Source organism: Cetorhinus maximus, chromosome 11, assembly GCF_964194155.1.
Source record: "Cetorhinus maximus chromosome 11, sCetMax3.hap1.1, whole genome shotgun sequence".
NCBI classification, from domain to species: domain Eukaryota; kingdom Metazoa; phylum Chordata; class Chondrichthyes; order Lamniformes; family Cetorhinidae; genus Cetorhinus; species Cetorhinus maximus.
In genome coordinates this window covers 21191930-21209773 of record NC_135889.1, presented here as the reverse complement: position 1 = coordinate 21209773, position 17844 = coordinate 21191930, and the positions used below count along the sequence as shown (strand labels likewise).

Sequence of the window (17844 nt, the reverse complement as noted above, 5' to 3'; positions counted from 1 at the left end):
AACCGAGCGGACAGGGCTTGGCAAGGGTCCCTCTGTTCTTGAAGGAAATGGAATGAAACGAAATGCCAGCCCTCATCAGGCCCCTCATTAATCATCCCTAATGTGTGTTTATTGCTGGCTGGCAAGGTAGAAGGCTGTCTGCTCTTATAAAAAGCAGATGAAGGCGGAGAGTTAAACAAGACTTGGCATTATGAATTCAGTGCTATCCTGATCGCTGAGGCCTAGTTCATGAATGGTTCTTGTTTTGCTTCTTTGCTGTGCTTTGGGTGTGTGGAGGGGGCGGGAAGAGGAGAGAACAGTATAGAAAAGAATGGTGCAGTTTTCCTTCCCCCCTGCCCCCTCACCCTCACCAACCCCTTTTGCGGGCCTTCAGTGAGACTTCTATTAAAATGCTTTCCAAAATGCTCTATGAGCTTCTCCTATTTTGAAATATAAGCCCTAAATAACATTAGCTGCAGTTTTCACAAGCCACGCTTTGTTGTAAAGATTTTTTTTTTAAAACATGCAAAATGCTATCATCTGATCACCATGACATGTTCAGTCAGATATCAGAGTAAGGGAGCAAATTTCCTTCCTTTTAGTGTAATTAAAATAAAGGTGAAAAGGAACACACCAGTTCCTGTATCCGTCGATAAACCAGATAAGTCAGAGCTCCCACCATCACCACCCCCCCACCCTCCCATCACTCTATTCAAACAAAAGGACTGGGCTCTACCATGTGGCAGGAAAAGGGAAGGGAGCAGCAACCATTTAAAACTCGCACAGAAGCTTTCGTTCAAATGCTGCAGCACAAACCTTACTACAGATCACAAGGAAGAAATTTTAAGCTAAACCTGTTCCCCTCCTCCCACTTCATATCCACTCCACACACAAAAGGGACGGAAGCCCCATGCCAGGCAGTTAATGGCCTGAACATTGAAAAATGCTGCCGGAGTGCCCAAATGGCTGAGGTGGTGTTGTCTCCAGCTTTCTGGTCCGGCATTGGGACCCCGCTTTGCTGACAAAATTCAGCCCTATCGTTTGTGCTTGTGCACTCTTGCTTAGCACTCTTGTTCTCACACGCTCACATGTGCTCCCTCCTCCACCTCACAAAACAAGCCCTGCACACCACTCCTACCCCTTGCCACAGCCTCTACCCACTTCGCAATAAGTTCTTACTCTCAGGACCTTGAATTTTCAGGACTGCATTTCTTAATCTTCTAGTTTGTGTGAGAAATACATGTAGTTTAAAAATAAATCTCATCTTTATGTGGAAGTGCCAGATCCTTCAACCAGCTACACTTCTCACATGCTCTTAGTGAGGCAGAAGGTGGGCACTGAGGAGGATGAAAAGAAATTGCGGAGGTATGGGATTAAACCAGAGACATGATCTATAAACCCAAGAAGAGTTTGTGGAGAAGGCGAGGAAGGGATGTTTGTGAGAAGAAGTGCTTTCTACCAGGGCTGGTAACTTCATTCTTGAGAGAATTATCATCTAGGCTCTTTTGAGAAAAGAATCAGCTGATTTTGGCCAGGGTACTGCAGTTAGCTTAAGTATCTCTGCGTGAAGGAAGCAGAAAACACCTAATATTCCCGCTTCTACTTTTCAGTGACTTGTGCGAGAGAGATATGTGTGTGTGTGTGTGGATGTCTGGTGATGGAGGGATGAGGCCCCACCTGTCATGCAATTGATGAATCACAAGTTCAGAGATGTATTTTTGTACTTCATGTAACCAGGTTTTGCAATTATTTTTTAATTAGGAGGCAGAAACATAACCTGGGGTGGTTGGGCTGAGAGATTTCTGGGTTGGATTATGTGAGGCAGTATAGTGATCATTTCATCCAGTAGGTGCAGTTACAGTAACACAGCCCAGCCACATTGAAAATGGCCACCCTGCTGGTGTAGCAAGTGTTTTTGCCTTCAGAATAACTTTTTCAGTGTCTTCATACTGAGCATTGTTTCCTGTCGATGAAGGCACTCACTTAGGTCTCTGCATTTATTGAAATTAGCCAGCTACTAAGAAAGATTCTGAATCACCTACAAAAATGATTTGCAGGCTGGCTCCTGCTGAAGACATTCAGGTGCCAGCAGCCTTCCGGTGCCTCACCAACAAATGGCTGTGTATAAACCTAGATCATGAAGGTTGGCATGCTATTCAACTAGGCATGGCATTGTAGCATATCTTAATCCCTGACATCCGCCACAAACACTTTTTGGACAGAGTCACTGCATAATGTTGAAGGACCTAATTGATTCTCCCCTACCGGCCCAGGAGCACTGGGGCCAATTGTAGCATGTTCATTGATGTCCTTGCGAAGAGTTAATGGCCAGAATTTTGAGGTCAGCGGGCAGACCTTAATACAGGATCTGTATTAAAATCTTTGACTCCTTTATGGGACTGGAGGCATTGATAAGACAAATGCACGGTTGGTAGACTGTATAGACTCACTTTACTGTGAAGCCTGAGAAATGTAGCTGCTCATGACAGTAACACGTCTGAAATGGGTTCCTACAGGCTTGGCATTTGCACTTTATTGCAATAATCTGTTATCTGCCTATCCTTTAGATCAGTCTGAGCACACAACAACCCCTTGTTTGAGTCATTTTTATAGCTCAGCAATGGACAAGGACCCTGTAACCTTTTAAATTAATACGCGGTTAGCAGCTTTAGAAATGAACATGTTTTCTGTCAGATTAAATGTTAAGGGTTCAGTTTTGGTAGCTGATGTTCATTCAGCAAAGAAAGGAATACTCACTGTGTAACAGCTTGAATTGTGTTTGTTTTAGCAGAACAAGGGTCAGATAACTTTTTAAAATTTGTTCTCCTGATATGGGTGGCATGTTTATTATCCATCCCTAATTGCCATAGAAACTGCAATGATAATGGTCTTCATTATCATTAGGTAGGAAAGTTAGGTAGGAAATTCCATGACATTGATATGATAACCTCAATGATGGGACGATAAAGGAATGGCAAAAAATGTCCAATTGAAGAATTGTATATGACTTGGAGGCGAAGATGATCCCAACCATATTGCTGTTGTCTTTCCTCGTATTAGAAGTCCTGGGGAGGGAGATAGTGTTGAAGTAGTCTTAATGAATTGCTGCATTGCAAGTTTGGATTTTCCACACTGCGAGCACATTGCACCAATGGAGGGTGGCGGGGGGTGACTATTTAACTTGGTGCTGGACGTCAACAAGTGAGCTGTCCTGAATGATGTTGAGCTTCTTGAGTATTGGCGTGACTGCACTTATCCAGATGAGTGGTGCAGATTCTTTCATACAGCTGACGTCAATCTTCCTTAAAGTGCATAGCTTTTGAGGGGTCAGGTGGGAAGTCAACTTACAGTGTATGCCCTCCTGTTGTATTCAAAGAGTTGATATAGCTGGCCCAGTTCAGCTTAATTATTTGTGGTTGTTGAAGGTGGGGACTTGATGGTGATGGTGGTGACGTTGAAGGTCAAGTGTATAAGACAGGGCCTTTAAGCACCTTTCAAGACCTTGATGATGACCCTGACTTAGGAAATGAATCAGTAGTACACCAAATAGTTTCTTTTTCTGAAACAGAAACAGAAATACCTGGAAAAACTCAGCAGGTCTGGCAGCATCGGCAGAGAAGAACACAGTTGACGTTTCGAGTCCTCATGACCCTTCAACAGAACTAAGTAAAAATAGGAAAGGGGTGAAATATAAACTGGTTTAAGGGAGGGGGGTTGTTGGGACAAGAAGCCAGTAATAGGTGGAACTCTAGTTTCTTTCTAATAGTAGGAACTTTAGTTTCTTTTTCTGGTTTGCTCGTAATCATGATGTTCAACTTGATTGCTCAAAATATCAAACTTCCAGTCTCAAGTGTTCAGTTTGAAGCTGGAAATGTTAACCTTCATGAATGTCATCTAATATGAAAGGCAAAATACTGTGGCTGCTGGAAATCCAAAATAAAAACAGAAAATATTGGAAACACTCAGCAGGTCAGGCAGCAGCTGTGGAAGAAAAACAGAGTTAACCCTCCAGGCCTGTCACCTTTTGTCAGAACTGGAAAATGTTACGGATGTAACAGGTTTTAAGCAAGCACAAATTGTCATGTATTCTATGATTGTCGTGTCCCCTCTAACAGCAAGTAACAAAGCTGCATTTTCAGGAACTTGGGAACAGGTCACTTGCCCTATGCAAGCGTGGGAAAGTAAGCTGATGTTGAAGGCTGGGGGTAGGGGTGAGTGAGATGGCGGGGAAAAGCAGAATGCTTGACAATGATAATGGCTATCTTTGATCTGATGATTAAAAACACTACAAGTTTCATGTTTCCACAAAACTGGTTGGCAAGTACTGTACCCCCCAATGCAGATGGCCTGCTGCCCTCATGGCTGGGCTGATCTATATAACCTCATGATTTCCACTCTGCTAAGTTACGTGTTCTCATCCAGGAAGAGTATAAGAGTACAAACCCATTAGGCCAGGGAGTAGAAAATCAGCCAGGGTTCCTGCTAGTGATCACTGTGTGATGGAAACAAATTGTATAGTTGCATTTAAGGGAAAGCTAGACAAGCAGATGAGGGAGAAGGGAATAGAGGGTTACGATGATAGATTTAGATGAGGAAAGATGGGAGGACGTTCAAGTGGAGCATTATTGCTGACAGAGATTGGTTTAGTGAAATGGACTGTTTCTCTGCCTATATCTGTGTAATCCTATTGGTATGTGCGGACACTGGGTATGAGCAAAATCATAATTAGCTGTATGGCCTCTGTGGTGAATAGCCTGCTGATACTAGGTTCAAATCTGAAGGATATGCATTTGGATGAGGTTCTGGAGGGTGCTTGCCACCTGCAGAGATGTAATTAAATAAGAAATAGCAGCTTTCATGAGAAAAGGGGATTAATTACCATTAACAAAATGATGCAGGAATAGACATTGGGAAATGACATGCTTTAAACTGGAGGTCAGTGACAAATCTCTTGCCCTCAATGATGCTGTATCTGGGTGTAATTATTTGTTTGCTGTACATTTTAAATCTGGTGGGATATATAATCCGAAGGATGCTTAGTTTTGGTTATGTTGAGCTGCCCTGGACTCAGTGCAGTCCATTTGGGGTTGTTTGCAGCGACAGCAACAACTTGTCAGCTTGATACCCGTGAGCTTATTGATTTTGAGGTATCCAGGTTTCAGGAGGGAATTCTGATAGTTGGCAGTTTTATTAATGATCGTTAATTTAATAATAAGAGTTGCCTGGAGCCAGGCATGCTCTTAATGCCTGTCAATAACAGTTAATGCTATGAGATATTCAACTCTCTCAACACCCTGAATTAGCTTGTACACTCCTTGGATTATGGTTTGAATCCCGCCACCGGCAGAACAGACCCCACAGAGGTGGCGGCACGGAGGGAGTTGCCCTGGGAGTCCTCAACATCGACTCCGGACCCCATGACGTCTCATGGCATCAGGTCAAACATGGGCAAGGAAACCTCGTGCTGATTACATGTACCACCCTCCCTCAGCTGATGAATCAGTGCTCCTCCACGTTGAACATCACTTGGAGGAAGCACTGAGGGTGGCAAGGGTGCAGAATGTACTCTGGGTGGGGGACTTCAATGTCTATCACCAAGAGTGGCTTGGTAGCACCACTGCTGGCCGAGTCCCAAAGGACATAACTGCTAGACTGGGTCTGCGGCAGGTGGTGAGGGAACTAACAAGAGGGAAAAACATACTTGACCTCATCCTCACCAACCTGCCTGCCGCAGATGCATCTGTCCATGATGGTATTGGTAGGAGTGACCACCGCACAGTCATTGTGGAGACGAAATCCCACTTTCACATTGAGGATACCCTCCATCGTGTTGTGTGGCACTACCACCGTGCTAAATGGGATAGATTTTGAACAGATATAGCAACTCAAGACTGGACATCCATGAGGCGCTGTGGGCAATCAGCAGTAGCAGAATTGGACTCGAACACAATCTGTAACTTCATGACCTGGCATATCCCCCCCACTCTACCATTACCATCAAACCAGGGGATCAATCTTCAATGAAGAGTGCAGGAGAGCATGCCAGGAGCAGCACCAGGCATACCTAAAAATGAGGTGTCAACCTGGTGAAGCTAGAACACAGGACTAGTTGCGTGCCAAATAGCATAAGCAGCAAGTGATAAACAGAGCTAAGCAATTCCACAACCAATGGATCAGATCTAAGCTCTGCAGTCCTGCCACATCCAGCCACGAATGGTGGTGGACAATTAAACAACTGACTGGAGGAGGAGGCTCCACAAATATCCCCATCCTCAATGATGGAGGAGCCCAGCACACTAGTGCAAAAGATAAGGCTGAAGCATTCGCAGCAATCTTCAGCCAGAAGTGTTGAGTGCGAGATCTATCTAGACTTCCTCCAGAGGTTTCCAGCATCACAGATGGCAGCCTTCAGCCAATTCGATTCACTCCACGACTGAAGGTTCTGGATACTGCAAAAGCTATGGGCCCTGACAATATTCTGGCAGTAGTACTGAAGACTTGTGCTCCAGAACTTACCGCACCCCTAGCCAAGCTGTTCCAGTACAGCTACAACACTGGCATCTACTCGGCTATGTGGAAAATTGCCCAGGTATGTCCTGTACACAAAAAGCAGGACAAATCCAACTCGGCCAATTACCGCCCCATCAGTCTACTCTCTATCATCAGTAAAGTAATGGGGTCATCAACAGTGCTATCAAGTGGCACTTGCTTAGCAATAACCTGCTCACTGATGCCCAGTTTGGGTTCTGCCAAGACCACTCAGCTTCTGACCTCATTACAGCCTTGATTCACACATGGACAAAAGAGCTGAACTCCCGAGGCGAGGTGAGAGTGACTGCCCTTGATGTCAAGGCCGCATTTGACCGAGTGTGGCGGGGGTGGGGGAGGGGGGGGGGGGGAACTCTCCACTGGTTGGAGTCATAGCACAAAGGAAGAAGGTTGTGATTGTTGGAGGTCAATCATCTCAGCTCCAGGACATCATTGCAGGAGTTCCTCAGGGTTGTGTCCTTGGCCCAACCATCTTCAGCAATGACCTTCCTTCCATCATAAGGTCAAAAGTGGGGATGTTCACTGACGATGGCACAATGTTCAGCACCATTCGTGACTCCTCAGATACTGAAACAGTCCATGTCCAAATGCAGCAAGACCCGGGCAATATCCAGGCTTGGGCTGACAAGTGACAAGTAACATTCACGCCACACAAGTGTCAGGCAATGACCATCTCCCACAAAGAGAATCCAACCATCGCCCCATGATGTTCAGTGGCATTACCATCAATGAATCCCCCACACCAACATCCTGGGGGTTCCCATTGACCAGAAACTGAACTGGACTAGCCATATAAATACTGTGGCTACAAGAGCAGGTCAGAGGCTAGGAATCATGCGACGAGTAACTCACCTCCTGAACCCCGCAAAGCCTGTCTACCATTTACAAGGCACAATTCGGGTGTGTAATGGAATACTCCCCATTTGCCTGGATGAGTGCAGCTCCCACAACACTCAAGAAGCTTGACACCATCCAGGACAAAGAAACCCGCTTGATTGGCACCACATCCACAAACATTCACTCCCTCCACCACTGACGCACAGTAACAGCAGTTTGTACCATCTACAAGATGCACTGCAGGAATTCACCAAGACTCCTTTGACAGCACCTTCCAAACCCACGACCAGTACCATCTAGAAGAACAAGGGCAGCAGATAGATGGGAACACCACCACCTGGAAGTTCCCCTCCAAGTCACTCACCATCCTGCCTTGGAAATATACCTCCATTCCTTCACTGCCACTGGGTCAAAATCCTGGAACTCCCCACCACCCCCCCGACCCTAAGAGCACTCTGGGTGTACCTACACCACATGGACTGCAGTGGTTCAAGAAGGCAGCTCATCACCACCTACTCAAGAGCAACTAGGGATGGGCAATAAATGCTGGCCCAGCCAGTGAAGCCCACATCCGTGAATGAATTAGAAAAAAAACGGGTGGCAGGTCAGAAGGTTGGAAAGAATATAAAGAACAGCAAATAAGAACAAAAAGATTAATAAGGGTGGAAAAATTAGAGTATGAGAGAAAGCTAGCTAATAACATAAGGACAGATAGTTCAGTTTCTATAGATACTTAAATAAGAAAAGAGTTAACAAAGTTGAATGTTGGTCCTATAGAGTGTGTGCCTGGAGAACTGATAATGGAAAGCAGGGAGATGTCAGATGAATTAAACAGGTATTTTGCTTCAGTTTTCACTATAGAGGACAAAAGTAACATCAGGAAATGGAAGGGAGGAAGGATGTCGGGGAAATTACAATCACCAGGGAAGTGGTATTGAGCAAATTGTTGGGGCTGCAGACTGACAAATCCCCAGGTGCAGATGGGCTTCACCTGAAGGTCTTGAAAGGAGTGGCTAGTCAGATAGTTGATGCACTGGCTTTAATTTTCCAAAATCCCCTAGATTCAGGGAAGGTTCCATTAGATTGGAAAATAGCAAATATAACTCCTTCATTCAAAAATGGAGGGAGACAGAAAGCAGGAAACTAAAGACCAGTTAGCCTAACATCTGTCATAGGGAAAATGTTAGAAGCTATCATTAAAGATGTTATAGCAGGGCACTTAGAAAAATTCAAGGAAATCAGGCAGAGTCAACATGGTTTTGTGAAAGGGAAATCATGTTTAATCAATTTATTGGAGTTCTTTGAAGGAGTCACATATGCTGTGGACAAAGGGGAACTGGTGGATGTAGTACACTTCGATTTCCAGAGAACATTTGATAAAGTGCCACATCAAAGGTTATTGCAGAAAACAAAAGCTCATGATGTAGGGGGTAACATATTGGCATGGATAGAAGATTGACTATCCAACAGGAAGCAAAGAGTTGGCATAAATGGGTCTTTTCCTGGTTGGCAGGATGTGATGAGTGGTGTGCCACAGGGATCAGTGCTGGGGCCTCAACTTTTTACAATTTATATCAATGACTTTGGTGAAGGGATCAAAGGAATGGTTGCTTAATTTGCTGATGACACAAAGATAAGTGGGAAAGTAAATTGTGAAGAGTATATAAGGAGGCTACAAAGTGACATAGATAGGTTAAGTGAGTGGACAAAGATCTGGCAAATGGATTATAATGTGAGCAAATGTGAAATTGTTCATTTTAGCAGGAAGATTAACAAAGGAGCTTAGTATCTAAATGGTGACAAATTACAGAGCTCTGTGATTCAGAGGGATCAAGGTGTCCTAGTGCATGAATCACAAAAGGTTAGTATGCAGGTACAGCAGGTAATTAGGAAAGCTAATAGAGTGTTATCATTTATTGTGAGGGGAATTGATTACATAGAAACATAGAAAATAGGAGCAGGAGTAGGCCATTTGGCAGTTCGAGCCTGCTCTGCCATTCATCATGATCATAGCTGATCATCCAACTCAATAGCCTGCTCCTGCTTTCTCCCCATATCCTTTGATCCCTTTCACCCCAAGAGCTATATCTAACTCCTTCTTGAAAACATACAATGTTTTGGCCTCAACTACTTTCTGTAGTAGCGAATTCCACAGGCCCACCACTCTATGGGTGAAGAAATTTCTCCTCATCTCAGTCCTGAATGGTCTACCCTGTATCCTCGTACTGTGACCCCTGGCTCTGGACTCCCCCACCATCGGGAACATCCTTCCTGCATCTACCCTGTCTAGTCCTGTTAGAATTTTATAGGTTTCTATGAGATTCCCCCTCATTCTTCTGAACTCCAGCGAATATAATCCTAACTGACTCAATCTCTCCTCATATGTCAGTCCCACCATTCCAGGAATCAGTCTGGTAAACCTTCGCTGCACTCCCTCTATAGCAAGAACATCCTTCTCAGATAAGGAGACCAAAACTGCAAACAATATTCCAGGTGTGGTCCCACCAAGACCTTGTATAATTGCAGCAAGACATCCCTGCTCCTGTACTCGAATCCTCTCACTATGAAGGCCAACATATCATTTGCCTTCTTTACCACTTGCTGCACCAGCGACTGGTGTTCGAGGACACCCGAGTCTCGTTGCACATTCCCCTCTCTCAATTTATAGCCATTCAGATAATTTTCCTTCCTATTTTTGCTATCAAAGTGGATAACCTCACATTTATCGACATTATACTGCACCTACCATGCATTTTCCCACTTGCTCAGCTTGTCCAAATCACACTGAAGCACTTCTGCATTCTCCTCACAGCTCACCCTCCCACCCAGCTTTGTGTCACCCGCAAATTTGGAGATATTACATTTAGTTCCCTCATCTAAATCGTTAGTATATATTGTGAGTAGCTGGGGTCCCAGCACCGATCCCTGTGGTACCCCACTAGTCACTGCCTGCCATTCGGAAAAAGACCCATTTATTCCTACTCCTTGTTTCCTGTCTGCCAACCAGTTTTCTATCCATCTCAATACACTACCCCCAATCCCATGCGCTTTAATTTTACACGCTAATCTCTTATGTGGGACTTTGTCAAAAGCCTTCTGAAAGTCCAAACAAACCACATCCACTGGCTCCCCCCTCATCAACTCTACTAGTTACATCCTTGAAAAATTCCAGTAGATTTGTCAAGCACGATTTCCCTCACGTAAATCCATGCTGACTCTGTCCGATTCTGCCACTGTTTTCCAAGTGCTCAGCTATTAAATCTTTTATAAAGAACTGTAGAATTTTCCCCACTACCGACGTCAGGCTGACTGGTCTATAATTCCCTGTTTTCTCTCTACCTCCCTTTTTAAATAGTGAGGCCTACATTAGCTACCCTCCAATCTGTAGGAACTGTTCCAGAGTCTATAGAATCTTGGAAGATGGCCACCAATGCATCCACTATTTCTAGGGCCATTTCCTTAAGTACTTTGGGATGTAGATTATCAGGCCCTGGGGATTTATCAGCCTTCAATCCCATTAATTTCCCCAACACCTTTTCCTTACTAATATTGATTTCTTTCAGTTCCTCCCTCTCACTAAACCCTGTGTTCCCCAACATTTCTGGTATGTTATTTGTGTCCTCCTTTGTGAAGACAGAACCAAAGTATGTATTTAGTTGAAAGCAAAAAATTGCGGATGCTGGAAATCCAAAATAAAAATACCTGGAAAAACTCAGCAGGTCTGGCAGCATCTGCGGAGAGGAACACAGTTAACGTTTCGAGTCCGTATGACTCTTCAACAGAAGTTCTGTTGAAGAGTCATACGGACTCGAAACGTTAACTGTGTTCCTTTCTGCAGATGCTGCCAGACCTGCTGAGTTTTTCCAGGTATTTTTATTTTCGTTATGTATTTCTTTGTTCCCCATTCCCCTGTTTCTGACTGTAAGGGACCTACATTTGTCTTCACCAGTCTTTTTCTCTTCACATACCTATTGAAACTTTTACAGTCAGTTTTTATGTTTCCCGCAAACTTACTCTTGTACTCTATTTTCCCCTTCTTAATCAATCCCTTGGTCCTCCTTTGCTGAATTCTAAACTGCTCCCAATCCTCAGGTCTGTTGTTTTTTCTGGCCATTTTGTATGCCTCTTCCTTGCATCTAATACTATCTCTAATTTCCATTTTAAGTCATGGTTTGGCCACCTTTCCTGTTTTACTTTTGCGCTAGACAGGAATAAACAATTGTTGCATTTCACCCATGCGCTCCTTGAATGTTTGCCATTGCCTATCCACTGTCATCCCTTTAAGTAATGTTTCTCAATCCATCATAGCCAACTCGCGCCTCATACCATTGTAGTTTCCTTTATTAAGATTCAGGACCCTAGTCTCAGAATTGACCACGTCGCTCCTTCTTGATGAAGAATTCTATCATATTATGGTCGCTCATCCCCAAGGGGCCTCGCGCAACTAGATTGCCAATTATTCCTTTCTCATTACACAATACCGAGTCTAGGATGGCCTGTTCTCTAGTTGGTTCCTCAACGTATTGGTCCAGAAAAGCATCCTGTATGCACTCCAGGAATTCCTACTCTACGGTATTGTTACTAATTTGATTTGCCTAATCTATATGCAGATTAAAGTCACCCATAAGTACAGATGTTCCTTTATTGCATGCGTCTCTAATTTCCTGTTTAATACCATTCCCAACATCACCACTACAGTTTGGGGTCTATATACAACCCCCACTAACGTTTTTTGCCCCTTAGTGTTTCTCAGCTCTACCCATACAGATTCCACATCGTCGGAACTAATACCTTTCCTCACCATTGCGTTAATTTCCTCTTTAACCAGCAATGCAACTCCACCGCCTTTTCCTTTTTGTCTGTCCTTCCTAAATACTGAATACCCCTGGATGTTCAGTTCCCATCCCTGGACATCCTGTAGCCATGTCTCCGTAATCCCGACTATATCATACCTGTTTACACCTATTTGCGCGGTTAATTCATCCACTTTATTGCGAATGCTCCTCGCGTTAAGGCACAAACCCTGAAGGCTTGCTTTTTTAACATTACTTGTCCTGTTCCCACTGTTTTTCACTGAGGCCCTGTTTGATTCTTGCCCTTGATTTCTCTGCTTATCACTTTTCTTATTCCCCTTTCTGTCTTTTGCCCTTGTCATTGATTCCCCTTCCTCTGACTCCTTGCATAGGTTTCCATCCCCCTGCCATTTTAGTTTAAACCCTCCCCAACCACCCTAGCAAATATTCCCCCTAGGACATCAGTCCCGGTCCTGCCCAGGTGTAACCCGTCCGGTTTGTACTGGTCCCACCTCCCCCAGAACTGGTCCCAATGTCCAAGGAATCTGAAACCCTCCCCTTCACACCATCTCTTCAGCCATGTATTCATCCAATATATCATGCTATTTCTACTCTGACAAAGGTAGGGAGGGTATGCTTCAGTTGTACAGGGCATTGCTGAGACCACACCTGGAGTATTGTGCATCGTACTGGCCTCCTTATTTAAAGAAAGTTGTAAATGTGTTAGAAGTGGTTCAGAGAAGGTTTACTAGACTAATACCAGGAATGGGCAGGTTGTTTTATGAGGAAAGGCTGGACCGGTTAGGCTGGTATCCACTGGAATTTAGAAGAGTAAGAGGAGACTTGATTGAAACCTTTATGATCCTGAGCAGTCTTGGCAGGGTTGATGTGGAGAGGATGTTTCCTTTTGTGGGGGTATCTCGAACTAGGGGTCACTGTTTAAAAATAAGAGGTCGCTCATTTAAGACAGATAAGGAGAAATTTTTCTTTCAGAAAGTTGTGAGTATTTGGAACTCTCTTCCTCAAAAGGCGGTGGAAGCAGAGTCTTTGAACATTTTAAAGGCAGAGCTAGATATATTCTTGATTAACAAGGGGGTGAAAGTTTATCGGGGGTCGGCAGGAATGCGGGATTGAGTTTACATTCAGATCAGCCATGACCTTATTGAATGGCAGAGCAGCCCAAGGGGCCAAGTGGCCTAGTCCTGCTCCTAATTCATATATTCGTATGTTCATAATCCAATAACAAAGCACACAGATCTGGGAAGAGGATTGGAATTCAGCTTCAACATTTCCATTGTTAACAGTGTTATTAGTTTATGGTTCAATCTTAAAAAGAAGATTCAATTCAATCAATAAATAATCTACTACTGAAAAATCAGATGTTTTTTCAAAATGATCACTCCTGAAATCAGCCTCTCCAGTTTAAAAGTGAAAGGGTGATGATCCAAAACAGTCCACAGTCCTATGTCTAAACTATGTTATCATCAGTTTTATGTTTTTGTATCTAAGGTTGCATCATTGTATGGTTGGAGAGATGTCTAGAGTGTTTATTTTATTAGTCAAGTTTGTTGCTTCCTTCAGCAATCAACCTCAGGAAAGGTGGAAAAAATAGAGGGGGAAGAGACTTTGATGAAATCACTTCAATGATGAGAGAGTAGATAATGAGAGGTAAGCAGACAGTGCAGACTTTGGATTGAAAGGACATGAAGGTATTGGAGAGAGCACAGAAGAGGTTAATGAGAATGGTTCCAGGGATGAGAAACTTCAGTTATGAAGATAGAATGGAGAAATTGGGACTCTTTTCCTTGGAGAAAAGAAGGCTGAAAAGAGATTAGATAGAAGTATTCAAAATCATGAGGGGCCTAGACAGAGTAGACAGGGGGAAACTGTTCCCATTCGTGAAAGAATCGAGAATAAGGGGGCACAGATTTAAAATAATTGGCAAAAGAAGCAAATGTGATATGAGAAAAAACTTTTTCACACATTGAAATTCTAGGGCCTAGAATGCACTGAGGTGTGGTGGAGGCAGATTCAATTGAGGCACCCAAGAAGGAGTTAGATGATTATTTGAAAAGAAACAATCTGCAGGAAGAAGGCAGGAGAATGGCACTAAGTGAATTGTTCACTCTAAGAGCTGGTGCAGACAAGATAGACTGAATGGCCTCCTGCACTGCAACAATTCTGTGATTAAGAAATAGCAAAGAATTTAAGATTGTGGTGAGAGTTGAGTATAGGCCCCTATAGCAGCTGTGAAGTGATAGATTGCATAAATTAAGACAGATTATATACGCATGTAGCAAAGACAGAGTGGCTTTAGTGGAGGATTTTAAATTTCATTAGTTTGCGACCACAACATGGTACAATTTAAGCTTGTTATGGACAAAGAAATAGACAAGTTGCAAAAAAATGTTTTGGATTGGGGGAGAGCGGATTTTAGTAAAATAAGGCAGGATCTGGCCAAGGTAGACTAGGAACCGCTACTTGTGGGGAAATCTACAGAGGAGCAGTGGGGGGGGCATTCAAAAACGAAATGGGGAGGGTACAGGCTCAACATGTTCCCTCTAGGGTGATAGGAAGGAGTAACAAGCCCAGAGAACCATGGATGACCAGAGATATTCAGGATACGATGAGACGAAAAGAGAGGCGTTTAGCAGGCACAAGGGGAGCAAATCAGTGGAGGCATTAGGGGGGTACAGAAAGTGCAGGGTGGAGCTTAATAAAGCAATTAGGAGAGCAAAGAGGGGATATGACAAATCTCTGGCTGGTAAGAGTAGGGAAAATACCAAGATATTCTATAAGTATATCAATGGGAAGAGGATAACCAGGGAAAGAGTAGGGCCCATTAGGGACCAAGGGGGCAATCTATGGGTGGAGCCAGAGGACATCGGTAGAGTGTTGAACGAATACTTCACATCCGTCTTCACCCAAGAGAATGAGGATGAAGGTATGGAACTCGGGGAGAGAGACTGCGAGGCTCTTGATTAAATTGATATAGGGAGTGACAAGGTATTGGAGGTGTTGGCAGGCTTAAAAGTGGACAACTCTCCAGGTCCGGATGATTTGTGTCCCTGACTGCTGAGGGAGGCAAGGGAGGAGAATCGCAGGGGCTCTGACCCAAATTTTTAATTTCTCTCTGACCATGGGGGAGGTGCCAGAGGACTGGAGAACAGCTAATGTGGTTCCGCTATTTAAGAAGGGTTGTAGAGATAAGCCAGGGAACTACAGGCCTGTGAGTCTCACGTCAGTGGTAGGGAAACTATTGGAGAAAATGCTGAAGGAGAGTATCTATCTCCACTTGGAGAGGCAAGGTTTGACCAAGGATAGTCAGCATGGCTTTGTCAGAGGGAGGTCATGCCTAACAAATTTGATTGAATTTTTTGAGGAGGTGACCAGGTGTGTAGATGAGGGTAGTGTAGTTGATGTAGTTTATATAGATTTCAGCAAAGCCTTTGACAAGGTCCCACATGGGACTCTTATAAAGAAGGCAAATGCACATGGGATACAGGGTAATTTGATACGGTGGGTTCAAAATTGGCTTAGTTGTAGGAGACAGAGGGTGATGGCAGAAGGCTGCTTTAGTGACTGGAAGCCAGTGTCCAGTGGACTACCACAGGGATTTGTGCTGGGTCCCCTTTTATTTGTCATTTATATAAATGACATAGCTGACTATGTTGGGAGGGTAGGATTAGTAAGTTTGCGGATGACACAAAGATTGGCCGGGTGGTTAACAGTGAGGTTGAGTGTCTTGGGCTACAGGAAGATATGGACGGGATGGTCAAATGGACAGAGAAGTGGCAGGTGGAATTTAACCCTGAAAAGTGTGAGGTGATATACTTTGGAAGGAGTAATTTGACAAGGAAGCATTCAATGAGCGGTATGACACCAGGAAGTTCTGAGGAACAAAGGGACCTTGGCATGTGTGTCCATAGATCTCTGAAGGCAGAGGAGCATGTTAGTGGGGTAGCGAAAAAGGCATATGAGACACTTGCCTTTATCAATCAAGGCATAGATTACAAAAGTAGGGAGGTCATGTTGGAGTTGTATAGAACCTTGGTGAGGCCACAGCTGGAGTACTGTGTGCAGTTCTGGTTGCCTCATTATAGGAAGGATATGCTTGTACTGGAGGGGGTGCAGAGGAGATTCACCAGGATGTTGCCTGGGATGAAACATTTAAGTTATGAAGAGAGGTTGGATAGACTTGTTTTCGTTGGAGCAGAGAAGACTGAGGGGCGACCTGATCAAAGTGTACAAGATTATGAGGGCCATGGACAGGGTGGATAGGGAGCAGCTGTTCCCCTTAGCTGAAGGGTCAGTCACGAGGGGACATAAGTTCAAGGTGAGGGGCAGAAGGTTTAGGGGGGATGTGAGCAAAAACTTTTTTACCCAGAGGGTGGTGACGGTCTGGAATGCACCGCCTGGGAGGGTGGTGGAGGCGGGTTGCTTCACATCTTTTAAAAAGTACCTGGATGAGCACTTGGCACGTCATAACATTCAAGACTATGGGCCAAGTACTGGTAAATGGGATTAGGTAGGTAGGTCAGGTGTTTCTCACGTGTTGGTGCAGACTCGATGGGCTGAAGGGACTCTTCTGCACTGTGATTCTGTGTGATTCTGTGATAAGCAGACTAACAGGTGTCAGAAAAATAGTGAATTGCGTGAATGTGTCTAGGATAGTTTTGTGCAGCAATATGTCCTGGAATGACAAACAAGGAGGCATGCCCTATTAATAATGAGCAATGAGCCAGATTTAGTTAACTGCCAAACAATATGTGGACATGATGGTGGGTGAGTGTGCGGGTGTGAGTGAGGGTTGGTGAGTGAGAGCGGTTGGGTGAGTGTGAGTGTGCACACATGCATGTGAGGGAGAGAGGGTGAGTGTGTGGGTGTGCGTGTGAGGGAGTGTGTGTGTGTGTGTGCACGCGTGCCTGTGAGAAAGGGCGAATGTGCGTGAGAGGGTGCACATGTGTGTGATAGGGGGTGTGTGTGTGTGTGAGAGAGAGGGTAAGCACGTGTGATAAAAGGTGAGCACATGCACCTGTGCGCGTGTGCATGAGAGAGAGAGAAGGGGTGATAGGGAGGGGAGTGTGTGTCTGGCTCATTGCCAGTCGCAGGGCTCTCATTCACCCTTATTCCCACGCAGCAACAGGCACTCACAGTGGGTGAGGGTGAGTGAGTGAGCACCCTGAGGCACGGAGTTAGCTGGACACACACACTCTCACCCTTTCACACTTGAATGGTCATCTTTATTTATTACTCATTTTTTAATTTTTTCAATTTATTGTTGTGATTATTTTTTGCTCAGCAAGCTGTTTCTAATCACACATCAGCTTTTAAAAAAAAAAATCATGTTTAATATTGCACCAACCTTATTTTTCTGAAATTTGCTCATTGGCCCCCGAGTGTGCAAACAAATGAAATATGGCCCCCCGCCACAAGAAAAAGTTGGTCAAGCCTGCTCTAAATGGTGAAAAGCTATAAACAGTGGATAGAGACTAGGGGATCCAGGTATATAAATCATTAAAATTTATTGAGTAGGTACAGGAAATAATCAAAAAAGTTAATGGAATGCTGGTCTTCCTCTCACTCCCCCTTTCTCTAATATATTATATATATAAAAATATAAATAAATATGACTATAACACAAGGATTAGGATTTTAAAAGGGATAGCTGCAGAGATTGTGGATG

The 17844-nt window shown here is 44.2% G+C and overlaps 1 protein-coding gene across 2 annotated transcripts in view; it reads left to right on the top strand.

Annotated features, from left to right (window-relative positions):
- Window positions 1–17844, top strand: part of bmpr2b (bone morphogenetic protein receptor, type II b (serine/threonine kinase)) — a 342278-nt gene that overhangs the window by 209591 nt on the left and 114843 nt on the right. The window lies entirely within an intron of this gene.